Source organism: Ranitomeya variabilis, chromosome 1, assembly GCF_051348905.1.
Source record: "Ranitomeya variabilis isolate aRanVar5 chromosome 1, aRanVar5.hap1, whole genome shotgun sequence".
NCBI classification, from domain to species: domain Eukaryota; kingdom Metazoa; phylum Chordata; class Amphibia; order Anura; family Dendrobatidae; genus Ranitomeya; species Ranitomeya variabilis.
The window spans coordinates 166006444-166032200 of record NC_135232.1 but is presented as its reverse complement, the minus strand read 5'-3'; the positions used below and the strand labels follow the sequence as shown (position 1 = coordinate 166032200).

General features: G+C 44.3%; 1 protein-coding gene across 2 annotated transcripts in view; it reads right to left on the bottom strand.

Annotated features, from left to right (window-relative positions):
• The window catches only part of YTHDC2 (YTH N6-methyladenosine RNA binding protein C2), a 198705-nt gene extending 181704 nt beyond the window's left edge, over positions 1-17001 (bottom strand). Inside the window, exon 1 of one of the 2 annotated variants that reach the window (XM_077290493.1) lies at positions 16874-17001. The gene's annotated coding sequence lies outside the window, so the exon portion shown is untranslated. Of the gene's footprint in view, positions 1-11158; positions 11182-16873 lie in introns of those variants that run through there. The other variant, XM_077290503.1, reaches the window with a different exon arrangement.
• Between the last annotated feature and the right edge of the window lie 8756 nt (positions 17002-25757).

The window sequence follows — 25757 nt, the reverse complement described above, 5'->3', positions numbered from 1 at the left end:
TTTGGGATCATGTGGTGGACAACTTGAAGTTGTCACAGGAGAAGGCTCAGCGTTTTGCCAACCGCCGCCGCGGTGTGGGTCCCCGACTTCGTGTTGGGGATTTGGTGTAGCTGTCTTCTCGGTTTGTTCATATGAAGGTCTCCTCTCCTAAATTTAAGCCTCGCTTCATCGGTCCTTATAAGATTTTGGAAATTCTTAATCCAGTGTCCTTTCGCTTGGAACTTCCTGTGTCGTTTGCCATTCACAACATGTTCCATAGGTCTTTGTTGCGGCGGTACGTTGTGCCTGTGGTTCCTTCTGTTGAGCCTCCTGCTCCGGTGTTGGTTGGGGGCGAGTTCGAGTACGTGGTGGAAAAGATCTTGGATTCTCGTCTCTCCAGGCGGAGGCTTCAGTATCTGGTCAAGTGGAAGGGCTATGGTCAGGAGGATAATTCCTGGGTGGTCGCCTCTGATGTGCATGCGGCCGATTTGGTTCGTGCCTTTCACGCTGCTCATCCTGATCGCCCTGGTGGTCTTGGTGAGGGTTCGGTGACCCCTCCTTAAGGGGGGGGTACTGTTGTGAATTAGACTTTTTGGCTCCCTCTTGTGGTCACTAGTGATATGACACTTTGATATTCCTTCCCTTGCTTGGTACCCACCTGGCCTCGTTAGTCCAGGGGTGTCGCTATTTGAACTTCCTGGATTTTCAGTCTGGTGCCTGGCATCGTTGTAATCAGATCCTTCTGTTTGCTCCTTTCTGCTGGTCCTGGTTCTTTGCAAAATTAAGCTAAGTCCTGCTTTCTTGTTTTTGGTTATTTACTGTGCTCTTATTTTTGTCCAGCTTGTACTAAATGTGATTCCTGATACTGCTGGAAGCTCTAGGGGGCAGATGTTCTCCCCCCGTGCCGTTAGACGGTTCGGGGGTTCTTGAATATTCCGCGTGGAGTTTTTGTGAGGGTTTTTGCTGACCATATAAGTCATCTTCCTATATTCTGCTATTAGTTAGTGGGCCTCTCTTTGCTAGAAACCTAGTTCATTTCTTGCGTTTGTCTTTTCTTCTTACCTCACCGTTATTATTTGTTGGGGGCTTGTATCCTACTTTTTGGGGTATTTCCTCTGGAGGCAAGAAAGGTCTTTCTTTTCCCTGCTAGGGTTAGTTAGTTCTCCGGCTGGCGCGAGACGTCTAGAATCAACGTAGGTACGTTCCCCGGCTGCTGTTATTTGTGTGCTAGGTTCAGGTATATGGTCAGCCCAGTTACCACTGCCCTATGAGCTGGGTTTTATGTTTGCAGACTTCGCTATTTGTCTTTGAGACCCCCTGCCATTGGGGTCATAACAGTTGTCATGTCGGACATTGTCCAGACCAGGTCGTCTGACAGACAGCGGTAATTCCGCGTTTGACCACTGTTTGCTCATTGGCGTCGGCTAGTTTTCGTCTGGCTGCTCTGGGGTTAATTTATCTGATCCTCGGATTGGAAGCTGGGCCATGCCCATTTCCTTTAAATGGTTCTCCTGATCTTTGGGCGTCGCCGATTATAGCTTCTGTCTTATCCGTAGTTATCTCGGTCCGGAGTGGAGAGCTGGTTGTTGGAGAATCGTTGCTGGTGGTGTATTTTCCTTTGTCTTATTTACTCCTTCCTATATTTGTATTTATTTTGCCCTGCACCTTTATAGTGTATTCCTGATTGAATGCGGCGTGGTGTATATTTTCCTTTATCCTTGTTTGTCTTAACTGTGGGTATTGGTCTATTGCATTCACAGGGTGGTGGGCGGTGGTGTTCAGTCTAGGGCTGAATCAGGAGTTAGGGTGAGGGTGGAGGCATGAACATGCACACCTTCAGTGTAAACTTCAGGTAGAGGGTCAGACAGGGTTTCCCTAGTCTGAGGGAAATTGCAGGGGCCCGGGTTATTAGCTCTCGCCCTCCTTGTATCCCCGTGACATTATAATCGGCCTAACAACAACAAAAAAAAGGGGTTCCTTTTTTTTTTTTCTCTTCTCTGTGTTTTGTCATGGATCCCATGACTTCCATAACCCGCCAGTTGGAGGCGCTGTCCCTACAGGTCACTGAGTTGAAGGGAGCAGTGCAGCAACAGGGACTAGCAGTATCTAATATACAGGCTGGAGCGACAGGAGGAGTTAATGAGCCCAAGTTTCCTTTGCCTGAAAAATTTGCTGGGGAACGCAGTAAATTTGTTTCTTTTCGTGAAGCTTGCAAACTGTATTTCCGTATGCGCCCGATCTCCTCTGGTAATGAGGCTCAACGTGTGGGCCTGGTGTTGTCATTATTGAGCGGGGATCCCCAAGCATGGGCATTTTCGTTGCCATCTGATTCTGTTGCATTTAACTCAGTGGAGAGTTTCTTTTCTGGTCTAGGACACATTTACGACGATCCAGACAGAATGGCTCTAGCAGAATCTAAGTTATGCACTATTTGCCAGGGGGAGCGTGTTGCAGAGGATTACTGTTCTGAATTTCGCCGCTGGGCGGTTGACACTCAGTGGAACGAGCCAGCATTGCGGAGTCACTTTATTCATGGATTTTCTAATAGGGTTAAAAAAGCCCTCCTGATGTACGAGACTCCTGCTTCACTAGATTCCGCTATGAGTCTTGTTGTCCGCATTGATTGCCGTTTGCATCAGGGGAATCATGAGACGCCGCCTGTGGGTGAAGGTTTAGGTTCACGTGAGGTTGCTGCAGGTGAGCCCACAGAATCTATGCAAATCGCAGGGGTGTCACATGTTAAGAATCGTACCCCTGTACTCAGGAAGCAGGGAGCCTGTTTTTTCTGCGGTAAAACTGGTCATTTTATTAATATCTGTCCTCTGCTGTTAAAGAAAATCGCAACAGCGGAAAACTTCTGAGCTCAGAGGGTGTGGAGGAGTCCAATCTGAGCTTATGTATATCCTCCATGATGATTTCTCAGTGCATGCTCCCTGCCAAAGTTGTTGTCGCTGGCAGAGAGATACCAATCACTATTTTTGTGGATAGTGGTTCTGCCACAAATCTCATTGATGAGGAGTTTGCGCGCACTGCTGGTTTTAAGATTGAAAAACTGCCTCATCCTATCCGTGTGGTCACCATCAATTCTGCTCCTCTTCCACAGGGGGAGATTACTGAGTTCGTGGCTGAGGTTAAACTCCACATTGGGGTTCTTCATTTCGAGCAGGTCACATGTAAGGTGCTCAAGAGTCTTCCGGCACAATTGGTTCTGAGTTTTCCATGGTTGTCTACACACAACCCGGTGATTGACTGGAAAACTCAGGACATAATCCAGTGGAGTGATTTCTGTCAGGAGAATTGCCTGGCCACATGTGTGTCTGCTGTGACTTCAAGCGTTCCTGAGTCACTTCAGGATTATGCGGATGTGTTCTCTGAGAAGGGTTGTTCAGAGTTGCCGCCACACCGCTCCTATGACTGTTCTATCAGGTTTAAACCAGGGGCCAAGTTGCCTAAAGCAAGGATGTTCAACATCCCCGGTCTGGAGAGACAAGCGCTCAAGGATTACATTTCTGAAAGTTTGAGCAAAGGGCACATCAGGCCGTCATCCTCGCCGGTGGCAGCAGGGTTCTTCTTCGTGAAGAAGAAAGATGGCGGATTACGCCCGTGTTTGGATTTCAGGGAGTTGAACCAGATTACGGTTCGTGATCCGTACCCTATGCCACTGATACCTGACTTGTTCAACCAGGTGGCAGGTGCTAAGTGGTTTACCAAGCTTGACCTCAGGGGGGCGTACAACCTCATAAGAGTCCGTCAAGGTGATGAGTGGAAGACGGCTTTTAATACCCCGAAGGGTCATTTTGAAAATTTGGTGATGCCTTTTGGGTTAACTAACGCACCTGCAGTGTTCCAACATTTCATCAATGATGTGTTCTCGCATGTTTTGGGGAAATTCGTTATCGTGTACCTAGATGACATCCTCATATATTCTTGCGACCGTGATGCTCATTTAGATCATGTCAGGCAGGTGTTACAGCTTCTCAGAGAGAATAAGCTGTATGCTAAACTTGAGAAATGTGTATTTTTTGCTCAACAGTTGCCGTTCTTGGGTTATATTGTGTCTGCTTCCGGTTTTAAAATGGACGCCACTAAGGTGCAAGCGGTGCTGCATTGGGAACGTCCTGATAACCTGAAAGCACTTCAGCGGTTCCTTGGGTTTTCTAACTACTATAGGAAATTTATCAAGGATTTTTCTATCATTGCTAAACCGCTTACTGACATGACTAAAAAGGGTACCAATTTCTCCGTTTGGCCTGAGGCTGCTGTTCGCGCATTTGAATTTCTCAAGAACAGTTTTGTTTCAGCCATTCTTGTGCAGCCAGACGTATCTAAACCCTTTGTCGTGGAAGTCGATGCGTCTGAGGTTGGTGTGGGGGCGGTACTATCTCAAGGCTCATCCTTGAGTGGTTTGTGTCCGTGCGCCTATTTCTCCAAAAAACTGTCGTCCGCTGAACGTAACTACGATATCGGCAACAGGCTATTAAGTTGGCCTTTGAGGAATGGCGACACTTCTTGGAGGGGTCGGTACATCAGGTCACTGTTATTACCAACCATAAGAATCTGCTGTATTTGGAGTCTGCCAAGCATCTGTCTCCCAGGCAGGCTCGCTGGGCATTGTTTTTCACGCGGTTCAACTTTGTTGTCACTTACAGACCAGGGTCTAAAAACACTAAGGCGGATGCTCTGTCCAGGTGTTTTCCGGGGGGAGAACCGCGGGAAGATCCAGTACCCATCTTCCAAAAGGGTGTTGTGGTTTCGGCTCTCACTACCGAGGTTGAGGCTGAGATTGCCGAGGCTCAGGAGGAGGTACCATCTGACCTTCCCATCAACAAATCTTTTGTACCGCTTCATCTCCGCCTAAAGGTGTTGGCGGAGCACCATGATACTGTCCTGGCTGGCCACCCAGGGGTTAGAGGTACTTTGGAGTTGGTGTCACGTCGGTTTTGGTGACCCAAAATCCGACAGGACGTGGTCTCATATGTGTCAGCTTGCACCACGTGCGCTAGGGCGAAGACGCCCCGCTCCCGTCCTGTTGGCACACTACTTCCTCTGGAGGTACCTAGTAAGCCATGGACGGAAATCTCCATGGATTTCATCACTGATTTGCCTCCCTCAGCTGGGAACACGGTCATTTTGGTGATTGTGGATCGGTTTTCAAAAATGTTGCACTTTGTGTCTTTGCCTTCTTTACCTAACGCTAAGACTCTTGCTCAGGTGTTTGTGCAGGAGGTGGTCAGGCTTCATGGAGTTCCGTCTGACATCGTGTCAGATAGGGGTACTCAGTTTGTAGAAAAATTTTGGAAAGCATTTTGCTCACGGCTGGGGATCAAGTTGTCTCATTCGTCTGCGTTTCATCCCCAGTCAAATGGTCAGACCGAGCGTATGAACCAAAATTTGGAGCAGTACTTGCGCTGCTTTGTCTCTGATAACCAGGAGGAGTGGTCTACCTTTCTTCCTTTGGCTGAGTTTGCCATCAATAATCACCGCCAGGAGTCGTCTGGCGAGTCTCCGTTTTTTTGTGTTTACGGGCTACATCCTCAGATTTGTACTTTGAGTCAGAGAGGCTCTTCCGGTGTTCCAGAGGCAGACCAGTTAGGAACACAATTGTCATCAGTCTGGAGGAGAGTGAAACAGCACCTGTTGAGTGTGGGTGCTAGGTACAAACGTGTGGCTGACAGTAGGCGTGTGCCAGGTCCGGACCTGAGTGTGGATGACTGGGTGTGGTTATCCACAAAAAACATAAGACTCAAGATACCATCCCTTAAATTGGGTCCACGGTTTATTGGTCCATTTAGGATCACCGCCGTCATTAACCCAGTAGTGTACCGACTGGAGCTCCCTACGGTGTATAAAATACACGTGTTCCACAGGTCTCTTCTTAAGAAGGTGGTGGGTTCTGTGGACGCGGCGCCTATGCCACCTCCAGTCTTGGTGGATGGTAACCTAGAATTTGAAGTCTCCAGGGTGGTTGACTCTCGTGTGGTGCGCCGCACTTTACAATATTTGGTACACTGGCGTGGTTATGGGCCTGAGGAGAGGTCCTGGGTACCAGCCTCGGACATTCATGCGGATCGGCTGGTCAGGTGTTTTCATCGTCGCCATCCGGACAAGCTGGGTCCTATAAGCTGTGAGGGCCCTGGGGTCCCTCGTAGAAGGCGGGGTACTGTCATGTCGGACACTGTCCAGACCAGGTCGTCTGACAGCGGTAATTCCGCGTTTGACCACTGTTTGCGCATTGGCGTCGGCTAGTTTTCGTCTGGCTGCTCCGGGGTTAATTTATCTGATCCTCGGAATGGAAGCTGGGCCATGCCCATTTCATTTAAATGGTTCTCCTGATCTTTGGGCGTCGCCGATTATAGCTTCTGTCTTATCCGTAGTTATCTCGGTCCGGAGTGGAGAGCTGGTTGTTGGAGAATCGTTGCTGGTGGTGTATTTTCCTTTGTCTTATATTTACTCCTTCCTATATTTGTATTTATTTTGCCCTGCACCTTTATAGTGTATTCCTGATTGAATGCGGCGTGGTGTATATTTTCCTTTATCCTTGTTTGTCTTAACTGTGGGTATTGGTCTATTGCATTCACAGGGTGGTGGGCGGTGGTGTTCAGTCTAGGGCTGAATCAGGAGTTAGGGTGAGGGTGGAGGCCTGAACATGCACACCTTCAGTGTAAACTTCAGGTAGAGGGTCAGACAGGGTTTCCCTAGTCTGAGGGAAATTGCAGGGGCCCGGGTTATTAGCTCTCGCCCTCCTTTTATCCCCGTGACAGGTGTCTCCTGTTGGCGACGTCTGTGAGATTCCACATCCTGGGCTTGTCTGGCAGCAGTTTGTTGTGGTGTCTCCTGTTCCCGATGTTGTCGTTTTCTTGCTGCTGCTTTTCTGTCATCCTCATTGGCGTATTTTCGTTTACGACCCATCCTAAGATAGAAACACAGGGAGACGCAGGCACACACCCTACACAATGGCGGCACTTGACAGCAGTGGAGGACAATGATGATTCCAGAATTCGCGGCAGACTGTGCCCGTCGCTGATTGGTCGAGGCCGGCTGGCCTCGACCAATCAGCAAGGCGGGATTTCCGAGACAAACAGACAATTAGACCCTTAGACAACACAATGGCGGCACTTGACAGCAGTGGAGGACAATGCCCGTCGCTGATTGGTCGAGGCCGGCTGGCCTCGACCAATCAGAGACTGTGCCCGTCGCTAATTGGCCCGATGCTAACGCATCGGGTATTCTAGAATATGCATGTCCCCGTAGTATATGGACAATGATGATTCCAGAATTCGCGGCAGACTGTGCCCGTCGCTGATTGGTCGAGGCAACCTTTATGACATAATCGTCGCCATGGCAACCATTATGACATCTACGTCAATACTGTGCCCGTCGCTATGCAGCATCAATAGTAAAAAGATATAATGTTAAACATAATAAAAAAATAAAAAATTGTGCTATTCTCACCTTCCTGCAGCCCCCGAAGCCTTCCCCATCCTCGCGACGCTCTCGGCAACTCCGTTCCCAGTAATGCTTTGCGAAATGACCCCAGATGACGTAGGATCACACGAGACCGCTAAGTCATCACGGATTATTGCCTCAAAGCATCACTGGGAACGGACCTGGTGAGAGCATCGCTAACTCTTGGGCTGGATACGGGGGCCGCCGGAAGGTGAGTATAACTATTTTTTATTTTAATTATTTTTTTTAACAGGGATATGGTGCCCACACTGCTATATACCATGTGGGCTGTGCTATATACTATGTGAGCTATGTTATATACTCCGTGGCTTTGCTATATACTACGTGGCTGCTATATACCACGTGGCTCTGCTATACACTACGTGGGCTGTGCCTGTGCTATATACTATGTGGATTGTGCTATATACTACGTGGACTGTGTTATATACTACGTGGGCTGTGTTATATACTACAGAGTGTCATGCCCTCAGCCGCAGGTACAGTCTCCGCAGTGCAGGGAGACCGGCGCCTATCACACAGCCTTACTCACCCTGTCCGTGGCTCCAGACGATCAGGGGCTTCTTTCTCTGCTAAGAACCTGCATCCTCTTGGCAGGTCTCCTAGAAATGCTCTTAGGAGCCGCGCCCTGCTTCCTGCACATACTTGAAACAGCAGGACACCTGTTCGCTATTAGGGCTGTCTGTCTTGTGATGCTCTGTGCATAAAAAGCACCCTCCCCTTAAGGGAGGTGCCTGGGCAATGTGTTCATTCCATTGTTTGTGGCCTTCTGCTCAGGAAACACTCTGCTGTGCTCTGCAAAGTGTAGTTTATTACTTTTGGTTTGCTAATCCCTCTGTCTCCTCAGTATCCTCCGCTGGCCGTTCTCTATTCTGGATTCTCCTGGACTCTCCGGTTTCCACTCCAGGCTATACTACGTGGACTGTGCTATATACTATGTGGACTGTGCTATATTCTATGTGGACTGTGCTATATACTATGTGGACTGTGCTATACACTACGTGGGCTGTGTTATATACTACGTGGCTGTGCTATACACTACGTGGGCTGTGCTATACACTACGTGGGCTGTGCTATACACTACGTGGGCTGTGCTATATACTACGTGGACTGCGCTATATACTACGTGGGCTGTGTTATATACTACGTGGACTGTGCTATATACTACAGAGACTGTTATACTATGTGGACTGTGCTATATACTATGTGGACTGTGCTATATACTACGTGGCTGTGCTATACACTACGTGGGCTGTGCTTGTGCTATATACTACGTGGCTGTACTATATACTACCTGGACTGCACTATATACTACGTGGGCTGTGTTATATACTACGTGGACTACTATATACTATGTAGATTGTGCTATATACTACGTGGACTGTGCTATATACTACGTGGGCTGTGTTATATACTACGTGGACTACTATATACTATGTAGATTGTGCTATATACTACGTGGACTGTGCTATATACTACGTGGCTGTGTTATATACTACGTGGACTGTACTATATACTACGTGGATTGTGCTATATACTACGTGGACTGTACTATATGCTACGTGGGCTGTGTTATATACTGCGTGGGCTGTGTTAGATACTACATGGCTGTGCTATATGCTACATGGGCTGAGTTATATGCTACGTGGCTATGCTATATACTACGTGGGCTGTTATATGCTACGTGGCTGTGCTACATCCTACGTGGCTGTGCTATATGCTAAGTGGCTGTGCTACATCCTACGTGGCTGTGCTACATCCTACGTGGCTGTGCTATATGCTAAGTGGCTGTGCTATATACTACGTGGGCTGTTATATACTATGTCGCTTTGCTATATGCTACATGGCTGTGCTATATACTACGTGGGCTGTTATATGCCACGTGGCTGTGCTATATGCTATGTGATTGTGTTATGATACGTGGCTGTGCTATATACTACATGGCTGTGTTATATACTACGTGGCTGTGCTATATACTATGTGGCTGTGCTATATACTACGTGGCTGTGCTATGTGGGCTGTGTTATATGCTATGTGGCTGTGCTATATACTACGTGGCTGTGTTATATGCTACGTGGCTGTGCTATATGCTACATGGCTGTGCTATATACTACGTGGGCTGTTATATGCTACGTGGGCTCTTATATGCTACGTGGCTGTGCTATATGCTAAGTGGGCTGTGTTATATGCTACGTGGCTGTGCTATATGCTACGTGGGCTGTTATATGCTACATTTACTGAACAAGTTCTGTCATACATATTCTAGAATACCCGATGAGTTTGAATCGGGCCACCATCTAGTGTGGTAATAACTCTGGAATGCTTCAACATATCCCAGTGATTTTGAGACTGTTTTTTCGTGACACATTTTACTTTATGATAATGGTAAATTTAGGTTGATATGTTTTGTGCTTATTTATTTAAAAAAATCAGAAATTTGACAAAAATGTGAAAAAGATAGGAATTTTCAAACTCTGAATGTTAATCCATATAGTTATACCAGTAAAATACATTAATAAATAACATTTCCCTCATGTCTGATTTAACATAACATAGTATAACATAGTTAGCAAGGCCGAAAAAAGACATTTGCCCATCCAGTTCAGCCTATATTCCGACAGAATTAATCCCCAAATCTATGTCCTTCTAAGAACCTAATAACTGTAAGATGCAATATTGTTACGCTCCAGGAAGACATCCAGGCCTCTCTTGAACCCCTCGACTGAGTTCGCCATCACCACCTCCTCAGGCATGGAATTACAGATTCTCACTGCCCTAGCAGTAAAGAATCTTCTTGTATGTTGGTGGAAAAACCTTCTCTCCTCCAGACGCAGAGAATGCCCCCTTGTGGCCGTCACCTTCCTTGGTAAAAACAGATCCCCGGAGAGATACCTTATTTGTATTGTCCCCTTATATATGGTTAATAGATCGCCCCTCAGTCATCTTTTTTCTAGACTAAATAATCCTAATTTTGCTCATCTCTCTGGGTATTATAGTGCCCCCATCCCCTTTATTAATTTTGTTGCCCTCCATGTACTCCATGTGCAGTCTAACCAGAGATTTGTACAGAGGCAGTATAATGCTCTCATCATGTGTATCCAGACCGCTTTTAATGCACCCCATTATCCTGTTTGCCTTGGCAGATGCTGCCTGGCACTGGCTGCTCCAGGTAAGTTTATTATTAATTAGGAAACCCTAAGTCTTTCTCCATGTCAGATTTACCCAGTGGTTTCCCATTCAAGGTGTAATGATATTGATTTGTTCCTCCCTTGTGTATAACCTTATATTTATCCTTGTTAAACTGCATCTGCCACCTCTCGCCCCAAGTTTCCTACTTATTCAAATCCGTCTGTAGCAAAATACTATCTTCTCTGGTATTGACTGGTTTACATACCGTAGTTTTGTATCATCTGCAAATATCGATATTTTACTGTGTAAACCTCCTAGCAGATCATTAATATGTTGAAGAGAAAAGATCTCAACACCGACCCCCGCAGTACCTCACTGGTCACAGCGACCCAGTTACAGAATATACCATTTATTATATATATTATAAATTTTATAACCACCCTCTGCTTTCTATCTACACACATTTTCCCCGAGACCCAGCATTCTCATTTTGCGTACCAACCTCGTGTGGCACGGTATGAAAAGCTTTGAAAAAATCAAGATATACCACGTCCAATGACTCACCTTGGTCCAGTCTATAGCTTACCTATTCATAAAAACTGATTAGATTGGTTTGACAGGAGCGATTCCTCATAAACCCATGCCGATATGGAGTTAAACAGTTATTCTCATTGAGATAATCCAGAATAACAGTCCTCAGAAACCCTTCAAAAATTTTACCAACAATAGAGGTTAGAGTATAATTTCCAGGTTCACTTTTAGAGCCCTTTTTGAGTATTGGTGCCATATTTGCTATGTGAGCAGTCCTGTGGAAAAGACCCCGTCACTATAGAGTCCCTAAATATAAGAAATAACTAGATGTTTCCAGCCAGCTAACGCTCGGCACGCTCATTGCTATCTAATTAACACTGCTGGTGATTAAACTAAAGTAAATAATGACAACATTCAATAGCGCTTACGCAGATGGTATATTAACTTAAAATGAAGTTAATAACAATAGTGTGGTGATGTGTTGGGGGCGGGATTATGTGTGGTAATGTGGTGGGGGGGTGGGATTTTGTGTGGTGATGTGGTGGGGGGCGGGATTATGTGTGGTGATGTGGTGGGGGGCGGGATTATCTGTGGTAATGTGGTGGGGGCGGGATTGTGTGTGGTATTGTGGTTGGGAGGCGGGATTATGTGTGGTATTGTGGTGGGGGTGGGATTATGTGTGGTAATGGGGTGGGGGGGCGAGATTATGTGTGGTGATGTGGTGGGGGGGCGAGATTATGTGTGGTGATGTGGTGGGGGGCGGGATTATGTGTGGTGATGGGGCGGGATTATGTGTGGTGATGTGGTGGCGGGAAGGATTATGTGTGGTAATGTGGTGGGGGGGCGGGATTATTTGTGGTAATGGGGTGGGGGGGCGGTATTATGTGTGATAATGGGGTGGGGGGATTGTGTGTGGTGATGTGGGGGGGCAGGATTTGTGGGGGGGCGGGATTGTGTGTGGTAATGTGGTGGGGACAGGATTATGTGTGGTAATGTTATAGGGCGGAGCTACTGTGCAGGGGGCGGGATTAGCGAGTAATCACGATGCCTCTTATATATATAGATGGTTTGCTATTGCTTTACTTAGATCTCTTAGCACTCGTGGGTGTATGCCATCTGGACCCGGAGATTTATCTGTTTTAATCTTATTTAGCCGGTTTCGCACCTCTTCTTGGGTTAGATTGGTGACCCTTAATATAGGGTTTTCTTTGTCTCTTGGCATTTAATCTAGCATTTTATTTTCCACCGTGAATACCGTGGAGAAGGTGTTTAATATATTATCTTTTTACTCGTCATCTACAACGATGCTTTCCTCACAATTTTTTAAGGGGTCTACACTTTCACTTTTGATTATTTTACTATTGATGTAGCTGAAGAACAGTTTGGGATTAGTTTTATTCTCCTTAGCAATGTGCTTCTCTGTTTCCTTTTTGGCAGCTTGAATTAGTTTTTCAGATAAAGTATTTTTCTCCCTATACTTTTTTTAGAGCTTCATCCTTCTTTAGTAGCTTAAATTCTTTCTTTTTACTGTTAATTCCCCCTCTTACTTCTTTGTTTAACCACATTGGGTTTTTCCTATTTCTTATTGGGTTTTTCCAAATTAAATGGGCACCATTTGTAAAATATTATTTTATTTTGTTAGCCAGTTAGGAGATTTAAAAAGGGAGGAGCAATTTTTCCTTTTTCCAAGGAAATTTACAAAATTAATTTTTTTAGCAACCTACTCAGGAAACCCCCAAAAAGTGATACCATTTTAAAAATATCAACCCTCAACATATTGAAAACTGCTGTCAGACCCTTCAGGTGATTTTCAGGAATTAATGCAAATTGACATGACAGGAATGCAAACGTGTATTTTTACTGCCTAACTTATAATTGGGCTACTACAGGCAGCAGACTCTAAGGGTACTGTCACACAGTGGCACTTTGATCGCTCCGACGGCACGATCTGTGACGTTGCAGCGTCGCTTGATTATCGCTCCAGCGTCGTAGACTGCGGTCACACTTTGCAATGCACGGCGCTGGAGCGATAATTTCATGACGTAGTTGCGATGTAGAAGTCATACGGGACATTGGGAATATCGTGCACACCTTTGTTACACGCTGCGATCATGCCACCACAGCGGGACACTTGACGACGAAATAAAGTTTCAAACGATCTGCTACGACGTACGATTCTCAGCGGGGTCCCTGATCGCAGTAGCGTGTCAGACACAGCGATATCGTAACTATATCGCTGGAACGTCACGGATCGTGCCGTTGTAGCGACCAAAGTGCCACTGTGTGACAGTACCCTTAGGCCGCTATTTGGTCATGAATTGCCATGGCAAACATAAGGACCACACAATCATAATCTCATGGCGTCGATGGGGGATAAAGAGAAGACCCCCAAACTCTGTTAACCATTTATATGGAGTGGTCACTATTGACAGCGGCATCTAAAGGGTTAAATAGATATGGACAGTGCCAACACTGATGGTGACTGATGCAGCAAGTTGTCAGCTATAGTGTGAGCCAACAGCTCCTGGATTGTCACCAGTCGGTGGATGCTAGTGTCTTATATCTCAGGTTAGTAAAAAGACGTATTGGCCGTCATTAAGGGGTTAATGTCACTGGCTGTTTGTTTAGAGTCATAGTCCTGCTGCAAAAAAAAAATGAAGCCAATCAGATGTCTCCCAGGTAGTATAGTATGATGGGTAAGTATCTGCCTGTATTTCTCAGAAATGAGGAAACCAAAAAAACTGGACCACTGAGAACCATCAACTTAGGAAACTTAGTGCAGCAGATGAAACACAGATCATGTTTACTTCCCTTCAAAACAGGAAGATGTCCAGCAGTGCCATCAACTTAATTTTGGCATCAGTCAGTGGCACCCAGCTACACCTAACCAATGTTCAGAGAAGTCTGGCTAAAAGTGGTCTTCAATGAAGATTTGCAGCGAAGAAGCAAACCTCCCACATGCAATCAAAACCAAAACTTAAAAATACAAAAAAACCATAGGAACTGTGATGAAGAAAAAGGTAAACAGGTTCTCTGGACTGAAGAGTAAAAGCGTGAAATATTTGGCTGTAAAAGAAGACAGTTTATTCTCAAATGGCTGGAGAGCAATGCAATAATGAGTGCCTGATGGCTACAGTGAAACATGGTGGAGGTTCCTTGCAAGTTTAGGTTTCCACAATGCTGAGAAACACGGGCAGCTGCTTATCTATTATACAATACCATCAGCGAGGATTATAATTGGTTCCAAATTTATGCTTAAAACATTTGCATAGTACTGTACAGCGTGCGCCAGTCAAGTCCACATCCATAATAGCGTACACCCCCCTACGTCCACATCCATAACAGCGCGCGCCCTTCACGTCAACATCCAAAATAGTGCGCACGCGCCCCTCACATACACATCTATAATAATGTGCGCCCCTCACATACACATCTATAATAATGTGCGCCCCTCACATGCACATCTATAATAATGTGCGCCCCTCACATGCACATCTATAATAATGTGCGCCCCTCACATACACATCTATAATAATGTGCGCCCCTCAAACACACATCTATAATAGTGTGCGCCCCTCACACACACACACCTATAATAATGTGCGCCCCTCACATACACATCTATAATAGTGTGCTCCCCTCACATACACATCTATACTAGTGTGCTCCCCTCACAGACACATCTATACTAGTGTGCTCCCCTCACAGACACATCTATACTAGTGTGCTCCCCTCACAGACACATCTATACTAGTGTGCTCCCCTCACAGACACATCTATACTAGTGTGCTCCCCTCACATACACATCTATACTAGTGTGCTCCCCTCACAGACACATCTATACTAGTGTGCTCCCCTCACAGACACATCTATACTAGTGTGCTCCCCTCACATACACATCTATACTAGTGTGCTCCCCTCACAGACACATCTATAATAGTGTGCTCCCCTCACATACACATCTATACTAGTGTGCTCCCCTCACATACACATCTATACTAGTGTGCTCCCCTCACATACACATCTATACTAGTGTGCTCCCCTCAGACACCTCTACAATAGTGTGCTCCCCTCACATACACATCTATACTAGTGTGCTCCCCTCACATACACATCTATACTAGTGTGCTCCCCTCACAGACACATCTATACTAGTGTGCTCCCCTCACAGACACATCTATACTAGTGTGCTCCCCTCACATACACATCTATACTAGTGTGCTCCCCTCACATACACATCTATACTAGTGTGCTCCCCTCACATACACATCTATACTAGTGTGCTCCCCTCACATACACATCTATACTAGTGTGCTCCCCTCACAGACACATCTATACTAGTGTGCTCCCCTCACAGACACATCTATACTAGTGTGCTCCCCTCACATACACATCTATACTAGTGTGCTCCCCTCACATACACATCTATACTAGTGTGCTCCCCTCACAGACACATTTATAATAGTGTGCGCCCCTCACATACACATCTATACTAGTGTGCTCCCCTCAGACTCCTCTACAATAGTGTGCTCCCCTCACATACACATCTATACTAGTGTGCTCCCCTCACATACACATCTATACTAGTGTGCTCCCCTCACATACACATCTATACTAGTGTGCTCCCCTCACAGACACATCTATACTAGTGTGCTCCCCTCACAGACACATTTATACTAGTGTGCTCCCCTCACATACACATCTATACTAGTGTGCTCCCCTCACAGACACATCTATACTAGTGTGCTCCCCTCACAGACACATCTATACTAGTGTGCTCCCCTCACAGACACATCTATACTAGTGTGCTCCCCTCACAGACACATCTATACTAGTGTGCTCCCCTCACAGACACATCTATACTAGTGTGCTCCCCTCACAGACACATTTATACTAGTGTGCTCCCCTCACATACACATCTATACTAGTGTGCTCCCCTCACAGACACATCTATACTAGTGTGCTCCCCTCACATACACATCTATACTAGTGTGCTCCCCTCACATACACATCTATACTAGTGTGCTCCCCTCACATACACATCTATACTAGTGTGCTCCCCTCACAGACACATTTATAATAGTGTGCGCCCCTCACATACACATCTATACTAGTGTGCTCCCCTCACATACACATCTATACTAGTGTGCTCCCCTCACAGACACATTTATAATAGTGTGCGCCCCTCACATACACATCTATACTAGTGTGCTCCCCTCAGACTCCTCTACAATAGTGTGCTCCCCTCACATACACATCTATACTAGTGTGCTCCCCTCACATACACATCTATACTAGTGTGCTCCCCTCACATACACATCTATACTAGTGTGCTCCCCTCACATACACATCTATACTAGTGTGCTCCCCTCACATACACATCTATACTAGTGTGCTCCCCTCACAGACACATCTATACTAGTGTGCTCCCCTCACATACACATCTATACTAGTGTGCTCCCCTCACAGACACATTTATACTAGTGTGCTCCCCTCACATACACATCTATACTAGTGTGCTCCCCTCACAGACACATCTATACTAGTGTGCTCCCCTCACAGACACATCTATACTAGTGTGCTCCCCTCACAGACACATTTATAATAGTGTGCGCCCCTCACAGACACATTTATAATAGTGTGCCCCCCTCACAAATCCCCCGAGTACGGCAAAGCTGCGATATCACCACCACAGGACCCCCCACACCAGAGGACCCCCCCACATATGTACGCGCACCCCTCAGCGATACCACACGCCACCCGCGCTCACCTCCAGGACCACAGCGGCGAGTTTCTTTTCTCTGTAAGGACTGTCTGACGTCAGCCAGTCACGTGACAGGCAAAGTCACGTGGTACAGCGTCTTAAGCGACCTGACGTTCGGCATAGCTGCTGCAAAGCTGTGCGGGCGGGGAGTGAGGGGTTAATGGTTTTGCATTGAAACTTCGTGATAAGGATATGTTTAGTGTCCGAATTTTTCGAAATAGCATGGGGGAGAGTGGGCGGTGTAGGGTTAATGGGTTACATGAGAGCATAGCCTTATAACTAGGGAAATGTGTCACGAGGGGCTTCAGTGTTATTGGGGGGAAATGTGTCACATGAGAGGGATCAGTGTTATTGGGGGGTAATGTGTCACATGAGGGGATCAGTGTTATTGAGGGGTAATGTGTCACGAGGGGGGGGATCAGTGTTATTTGGGGTAATGTGTCACATGAGGGGATTAGTGTTATTGGGGGGTAATGTGTCACATGGGGGATCAGTTTATTGGGGGGTAATGTGTCACATGAGGGGATTAGTGTTATTGGGGGTCATGTGTCACATGAGGGGATCAGTGTTATTTGGGGTAATGTGTCACATGAGGGGATCAGTGTTATTTGGGGTAATGTATTACATTCATCTTTTGAAGTAACCAGGGAAATAGGGCAAGCTAGAGCGCCCCCTAGTGTTAGGGACAGGGAAGGAGCCCCTGTCCTGGGTCACCTGACAACAGAGTCATGACAGATGTTTAGTCATCATACCGCAGAACAAAAAGTGGAATAAAACGAGATAAAAAAGATGAATATACATAAACATGAAGTGAAACACGAAAACATCATTTTGTCATACAGCTCCATCAGCCAAAAAAATAAAAAAAGTTATACCTCTCAGAATAAAGCGATGTAAAATAATAATTTTTTCTATAAAACTTTTAGTTGTGTAAAAGTGCAAAAACATTAAAAAAAATATAAACGTATCACTGTAATCGTACTGACCTGCAGAAGAAAGTTGACTTATCAATTTTACCATACGCGGAACGGCATTAAAAAAAAACAAAAAACAATTCCTAAATTGGTTTTCTTTTATTCTGCCTCTCAAAAATCAGAATAGAAAGCGATCAAAAAATTTCATAAGCTTGAAAATGGTACCAATAAAAACGTAAACTCATCCCGCAATAAATAAGCCCTCACATGACTTTGTCGGCCGAAATATGGAAATATTATAGCTCTCAAAATATACAGATGCAAAAATTAGTTTTAGAAAAAAAAGCATCTTTTAGTGTGTGACTGGAGCCAAATATAACAAAACTGTTTAAATGTGGTATTGCTGTAATCGCACTGACCCAAAAAATAAAGTTGCCTAATCACTTATACCGCACGAAGAACGGTGTAAAAGATAAAACCAATTCTTCACCTGCTGTTGATTTTTTCATTTCAACTGTAGCGTGGGAACGTTTCTGAATATTTTCTCACTCTACAGTTCATATGAGTTCATGCCGCCAGGGGGTGGCGCTTCAGTGACAGCACCTTATTACCCCATATGCCAATGCCACAGGGCAGTGGGAAGAGAGAGGCTAAGTGCTGATTTTCTGGGGTAGCTGGGGGCAGATGTTTTTAGCCAGGGGGCCAATAACCATGGTCCCTCTCTAGGCTATTAATATCTGCCCTCAGTCACTGGCTTTCCCTCTCTGGCGGAGAAAATTGTGCGGGAGCGCACGCCATTTTTTTTCTGTGAATTAACCCTTTAACACCTACAGCTACCACATTTTACACATAAACACCACTAACATTACTAGTGAGGGATATGTAAAAATCTAACGGATATGAAATGGTTTACTGTATGTAAACCATGTCTCATATCCTGTCGGGTTCGGTAGTGATTTAGCAAAAGCCGACAATTGAATTATCGGCTTTTCTGCTATCTAGCTCTGTAATTATATATATATATATATATATATATATATATATATATATATATATATATATATATACATAAACAGTACAGACCAAAAGTTTGGACACACCTCATTTAAAGATTTTTCTGTATTTTCATGACTGAAAATTGTACATTCACACTGAGGGCATCAAAACTATGAATTAACACGTGGAGTTATATACTTAACAAAAAAGTGTGAAACAACTGAAAATATGTCTTATATTCTAGGTTCTTCAAAGTAGCCACCTTTTGCTTTGATGACTGCTTTGCACACTCTTGGCATTCTCTTGATGAGCTTCAAGAGGTAGTCACTGGAAATGGTCTTCCAACAATCTTGAAGGAGTTCCCAGAGATGCTTAGCACTTGTTGGCCCTTTTGCCTTCACTCTGCGGTCCAGCCCACCCCAAACCATCAGGTCATCTGGCGTAGCACCCCATCACTCTCCTTCTTGGTCAAATACCCCTTACACAGCCTGGAGGTGTGTTTGGGGTCATTGTCCTGTTGAAAAATAAATGATGGTCCAACTAAACGCAAACTGGATGGAATAGCATGCCGCTGCAAGATGCTGTGGTAGCCATGCTGGTTCAGTATGCCTTCAGTTTTGAATAAATCTCCAACAGCGTCACCAGCAAAGCACCATCACACCTCCTCCTCCATGCTTCACGGTGGGAACCAGGCAATGTAGCGTCCTTCCGTTCACCTTTTCTGCGTCACACAAAGACACGGTGGTTGGAATCAAAGATCTCAAATTTGGACTCATCAGACCAAAGCACAGATTTCCACTGGTCTAATATCCATTCCTTGTGTTCTTTAGCCCAAACAAGTCTCTTCTGCTTGTTGCCTGTCCTTAGCAGTGGTTTCCTAGCTGCTATTTTACCATGAAGGCCTGCTGCACAAAGTCTCCTGTTAACAGTTGTTGTAGAGATGTGTCTGCTGCTAGAACTCTGTGTGCATTGACCTGATCTCTAATCTGAGCTGCTGTTAACCTGCGATTTCTGAGGCTGGTGACTCGGATAAACATCCTCAGAAACAGAGGTGACTCTTGGTCTTACTTTCCTGGGGTGGTCCTCATGTGAGACAATTTCTTTGTAGCGCTTGATGGTTTTTGCAACTGCACTTGGGGACACTTTCAGAGTTTTCCCAATTTTTCGGACTGACTGACCTTCATTTCTTAAAGTAATGATGGCCACTCGTTTTTCTTTACTTAGCTGCTTTTTTCTAGCATAATACAAATTCTAACAGTCTATTCAGTAGGACTATCAGCTGTGTATCCACCAGACGTCTGCTCAACACAACTGATGGTCCCAACCCCATTTATAAGGCTAGAAATCCCACTTATTAAACCTGTCAGAGCACACTTGTGAAGTGAAAACCATTCCCGGTGACTACCTCTTGAAGCTCATCAAGAGAATGCCAAGAGCGTGCAAAGCAGTCATCAAAGCAAAAGGTGGCTACTTTGAAGAACCTAGAATATAAGACATATTTTCAGTTGTTTCACACTTTTTTGTTAAGTATATAATTCCACACGTGTTAATTCATAGTTTTGATGCCTTCAGTGTGAATTTACAATTTTCATAGTCTTGAAAATACAGAAAAATCTTTAAATGAGAAGGTGTGTCCAAACTTTTGGTCTGTACTGTACTTATTCTATGTGTAGACATTTATTTTATCTATTCTATTCAAACCTGTCAGTGTGATTTTACTGTACACCGCACTGAATTGCCGACTTTTCTAAAGACACAGGTGCGTATTTCTCGCAAGTCACACTGATGGTCCGTGTGGTGTGCGATTGTGCAAGTTTTTCTCACCCCCATAGACGTATTTTTGCAGGAATACGCTGACAATCGCAGAATGCTGCGATTTTCTCAGCCCGTAAAATATGGCCGAGAAATATACGGCTGATGGGAGCTGCCCCATAGAGAAACATTGGTCCGAGTGCAATGCGTTGTTTTTGCGCCTCTCATCCGTATTTCTCTCTAGTGTGACGCCGGCCTTAGTGTCCACATGTTTGGCATTTCTGTAGCAATGAGAGCCCACCTAATTTACGAGTGTATGAGCTGTGGACAATGTACTGGTCGCTACAACAGCAGTTTGCAATTTTCACTCAGCAACATCCACAGCTGCTTGTTTCTGGAAAAACCCCATGGAGTAAAAATCGTCACTAAACCTGTACACTGTGTTCCAAATTATTATGCAAATTGGATTTAAGTGTCATAAAGATTTAATTGTTTTGTTTTTCAAATAAACTCATGGATGGTATTGTGTCTAAGGGCTCAATGGATCACTGAAATCAATCTTAAACACATGTGATAATTAGTTTTCCAGTTGATTCTAATTAAAGGAAAACTACTTAAAAATGATGTTCCACATTATTAAGCAGGTCACAGTTTTCAAGTAACATGGGAAAGAAAAAGCATCTCTCTGCTGCCGAAAAGCATCAAATAGTGCAATGCCTTGGTCAAGGGATGAAAACATTAAATATTTCCCAAAAACTTAAACGTGATCATCGTACTGTTAAGAGATTTGTGGCTGAATCTGAGCATAGATGTGTTTGTGCTGATAAAGGCATAATAAGGAAGGTTTCTGACAGGAAAGTTCATCGGATTAAGAGAGCAGCTGCTAAAAAGCCATTAAAAACCAGCAGATATTTGAAGCTGCTAGTGCCTCTGGAGTCCCTCGAACCTCAAGGTGTAGGATCCTTCAAAGGCTTGCTGTGGTGCAAAAACCTACTATTCGGCCACCCCTAAACAGTGTTCACCATCAGAAACGGTTGCAGTGGTCCCAGACATACATGAAGACTAATTTTCAAACAGTCTTGTTTACTGATGAGTGTTGAGCAACCCAGGATGGTCCAGATGGATGGAGTAGTGGATGGTTGGTGGATGGCCACCATGTCCCAACAAGACTGCGACGTCAGCAAGGAGGTGGCGGAGTCATGTTTTGGGCCGGAATCATGGGGAAACAGCTGGTAGGGCCCTTTAAGGTTCCTCATGGTGTGAAAATGACCTCTGCAAAGTATATAGCGTTTCTGACTGACAACTTTCTTCCATGGTATAAAAAGCAGAAACGTGCCTTCAGGATGAAAATCATCTTCATGCATGACAATGCACCATCTCATGCTGCAAAGAATACCTCTGAGTCATTGGCTGCTATGGGTATAAAAGGAGATAAACTCATGGTGTGGCCACCATCTTCCCCTGACCTCAACCCTATAGAGAACCTTTGCAGTATTATCAAGCAAAAGATCTATGAGGGTGGGAGGCAGTTCACATCAAAACAGCAGCTCTGGGAGGCTATACTAACTTCATGCAAAGAAATACAAGCAGAAACTCTCCAAAAACTCACAAGTTCAATGGATGCAAGAATTGTGAAGGTGATATCAAAGAAGGGGTCCTATGTTAACATGTAACTTGGCCTGTTAGGATGCTTTGGAGTTAAATAACTTTTTTGTTTAGTGAATGTGACCTCCTGAAAATGAACCACAAATGAACATTTTCAGTTCTTTAAAACATATCAAATGTTTAGAAATTCTACTGTGCCTAATAATTTGGAACAGTGCATTTTGAAGTTTATTACATTTTGGAGATTATACTGTTATCATTGAGAGGTTTCTTCAATAAAATTCGATGTATACTCTAACAGGTGATGACTTTTATTAGTCTCATTGTCATTTGCACCGAGCATTTAGGAAAATCCGAGAAAAATATCGTTTGCATAATAACTTGGAGCATGGTGTATATAGATTCACAAAGGGGTATTACTTTCAAATTGGGGTCACTTGAGGGGGATTCTGCTCTTCTACTACTTATGGGCTCTGTATATGGAGTTCGTAAACTATTATAGAAAATTCTGCGCTCCAGGATGCCTTCTGTATAACAGTACTGCTTAGTAAATAGCGATTCGTCCCTCCCGAGTCTCGACGTATGGCTGAGCAGTACGGTACAGCCACATATTCGGTATTTCTACATTCAGCAGAAATTGTGGGACAAATTTTGGTGCCATTTTACCCATTTTCCTTTGTGAAAACGTAAAATCTGCTGGTAAAAATATAATTATTTTTTTCTTCATTGCACAATGATATAAAATTTGTGTCACACCTGTGGGGTCAATATGATCACTGCGCCCTTAGATGAATTCATTGAGAGGTGTAGTTTGTAAAATGGGGCCTCTTATGGGGAGTTCTACTGTTCTGGCACATCAGGGCTCTGTCAATTTAATATGGCACACTCAAACCAATCCAGCAAAATGTAAACTCCAATATGTCGCTTCTTCCCTTCTGAGCTTTGCACTGTTCCTGAAAAGTAGTTTTAAACCATATATGGTGTTTTGGCGTACTCAGGAGAAATCTTGGGATCCATTTTGTTCTGCTGTCCTTGTGAGATTGAAAACTTTGGAGCTAAAAAATATTTTTTGTGGGGAAAATATGATTTTTTTATTTTCACGGCTCAATATAGACTTATAGTTATAGACTTCTGTAAAGCACCTGGGGGTTCAAGGAGCTCACCACACATCTAGATAAGTTGCCTGAGGGGTGTAGTTTCTAAAATGGTGTCACTTGTGGAGGGGTGCCACTGTTTAGACACATCAGGGGCGCTCCAAACGTGATGATTAAATCCCATAATGAGAACAATAATCCTCCTGTATCGGTTCATCTCCATGTGGAGGAACTATTGATATAGGAATTAACAATATTTATATAGGACACTCCTACAACAATGCATTAAATCCATAGAAAAAAGGGGAGTTCAAGTCCAAAATTATATAAAAATAGAACCTATTTTATTTCTGACAAATACGAATTAATAACATCATATATCAAATATTCAATAATTCATAACATGTTCAACAAGGCAACAACCGGTACCAGACCTGTGTGACCTACCACATACTGCTCAGTATATAAAGTAGAATGCTTTGTGCTTATCTCAAAATATCAGGGGGAACAGAACCTAGGACCTAATAGTCACAAATGTCTTATGTCTCCTAGTCCTCAATAAAGAGTATCTTATTTAATAAATTAACCCATAGTTGTTGAAAGGCCCCAGGAATGCTTTCTTACCCATGTGGCAGACGCGGGATGGTCGCACAGTACAGCCCCAACGCGCGTTTCACGTCGGTTTCGTTGGGGCGGTACTGTGATGTGTGTGGGGGGAGATTTTATAGGGTCCCTGATTATCGTAAACCTAACACAGGTTGTAGCGCATGTGCGCCGCTGACCGCGCCGGGAACTGCATCATATCAGGCACCCATCATGACGGAGAGCATACAGGGACGTCGCGATGATGTCACTGAAGCGCAAACGTCACTTTCAGGCGCCGTCCATGATGCCCCGGGACACCAGCCACGGAGGACATGCGCACTGTGTCTCATGGGAAAGTCCGCCCATCTTGGAAAGGGAGGTGACATATAACAGCGTAAGTGAATACTAATAAGTTATTTACAAGCACAGAATCCATGTGCCGACTGAAAAAGTGCCAGGTGCCCTACAAACATGTGCAAAATCGAGCATGATGATAATTAACACAATGATAATAAGTGGACATAGATAAACAGCTTAATAAAAGCTCAATATTTAGAGCCATGATTACATTGTAATAAAACAATACAATACTATATAATAATAGTGAACAGATAAATACATCCAAGTAAAAAACATGAGGACCCCACCTCAATACATACATTACATGACGCTACATACCAGCATCAAAAGATTTTTTACATACATAATAATAAATACAATACATTATTTAAAGTGCTACTGCTCATAAACTTCCCCAATGTTCTTTATAGCGATACATCCTGGATTCATCATCCCGGTCCATATATCAGGGAATTATCCCCAAAAATCCCACCACAAAGATGTTTCAAAAAGGCTTGTTTTGGCGTCATCACATGTGCTATATGAACACTGCTAATTAAAAACAAGAAAAACATAAGATTAAAAACACACAAAACAAAAAGGAGACATGTCTTTACAAGAAGGAACTGAAGCTGACTTGTTCATTTAGGCCTGCTGGAGTAATAGTGTTCAGAATAGTGATCCAGCGGCATTCCCGCTGTGCTAGTTTTCATTTTATTTATTTTTTTTTTTTTTTATATTTTTATTTTCAAATTTTCAAATTACATGAACAACATAATGGCACACATGAATCTGAGACATCGTGTTACATACTTCTGAATGGAATAAAACGTACCATACTACTGCATATTAATATCGAGGTGACCATAACTATAGTTATTTGCATAAAATAATGGTGGCAATTTTAGGTCACGAGGTTCGGGTTGTACAACCCAAAAGGCCAAAAACAAAATAGTAAACAATTAACATGTGACTCAAGAAACAACAAAAACTGGGGGTGAAGAGAGGGGGGGGGGGAAATACCGGAGGGGAGATAGTGGTCGATGTAGAAATTTCTGAGTACAGGTTATTAGTTTGGGGAGGACGGATACACTACTACCCAAAACCAGTAGAAATTAGTCAGGTAGTTTCGACCATCTGTAGTAGAGTGTCATAGAGAATATTTAAGTAAAACTAAAGTAACCAGGTGAGTGAATAGTGCCCGGGTCCACCACAGTGCATTGTCAATAAACTCGATGAGTTCACAGGGGAACCATTTTGTATAGCTAAGAAGAATAGCTAGTGGAAGGCAGCGAAGAAGGATTATTTAACATTTGCCATGGTAACCATGTCCTAAAGAACCCATCGTGTGAATAAGAGTCCCAGCTGGACAATTCCTCCATCCTACAGATTTCCTGAACTTTTTTGGTCCATTCATCAATATGAGGGGGGTTCTTTTGTCTCCAGTGCAACGAGATCAAGTGTTTGGCTGCGGCTATTAGAAGAGGGAGAAGGTCATGTTTTTTCGGTTTGTATGACTTCGTGGGAAGTGACAGTAGAGTTTCTTGGGGTGTTAGGTTGTGAGTTATCAGTCCCAATTGGCGGAGTCGGTCGGAAACGTCTTTC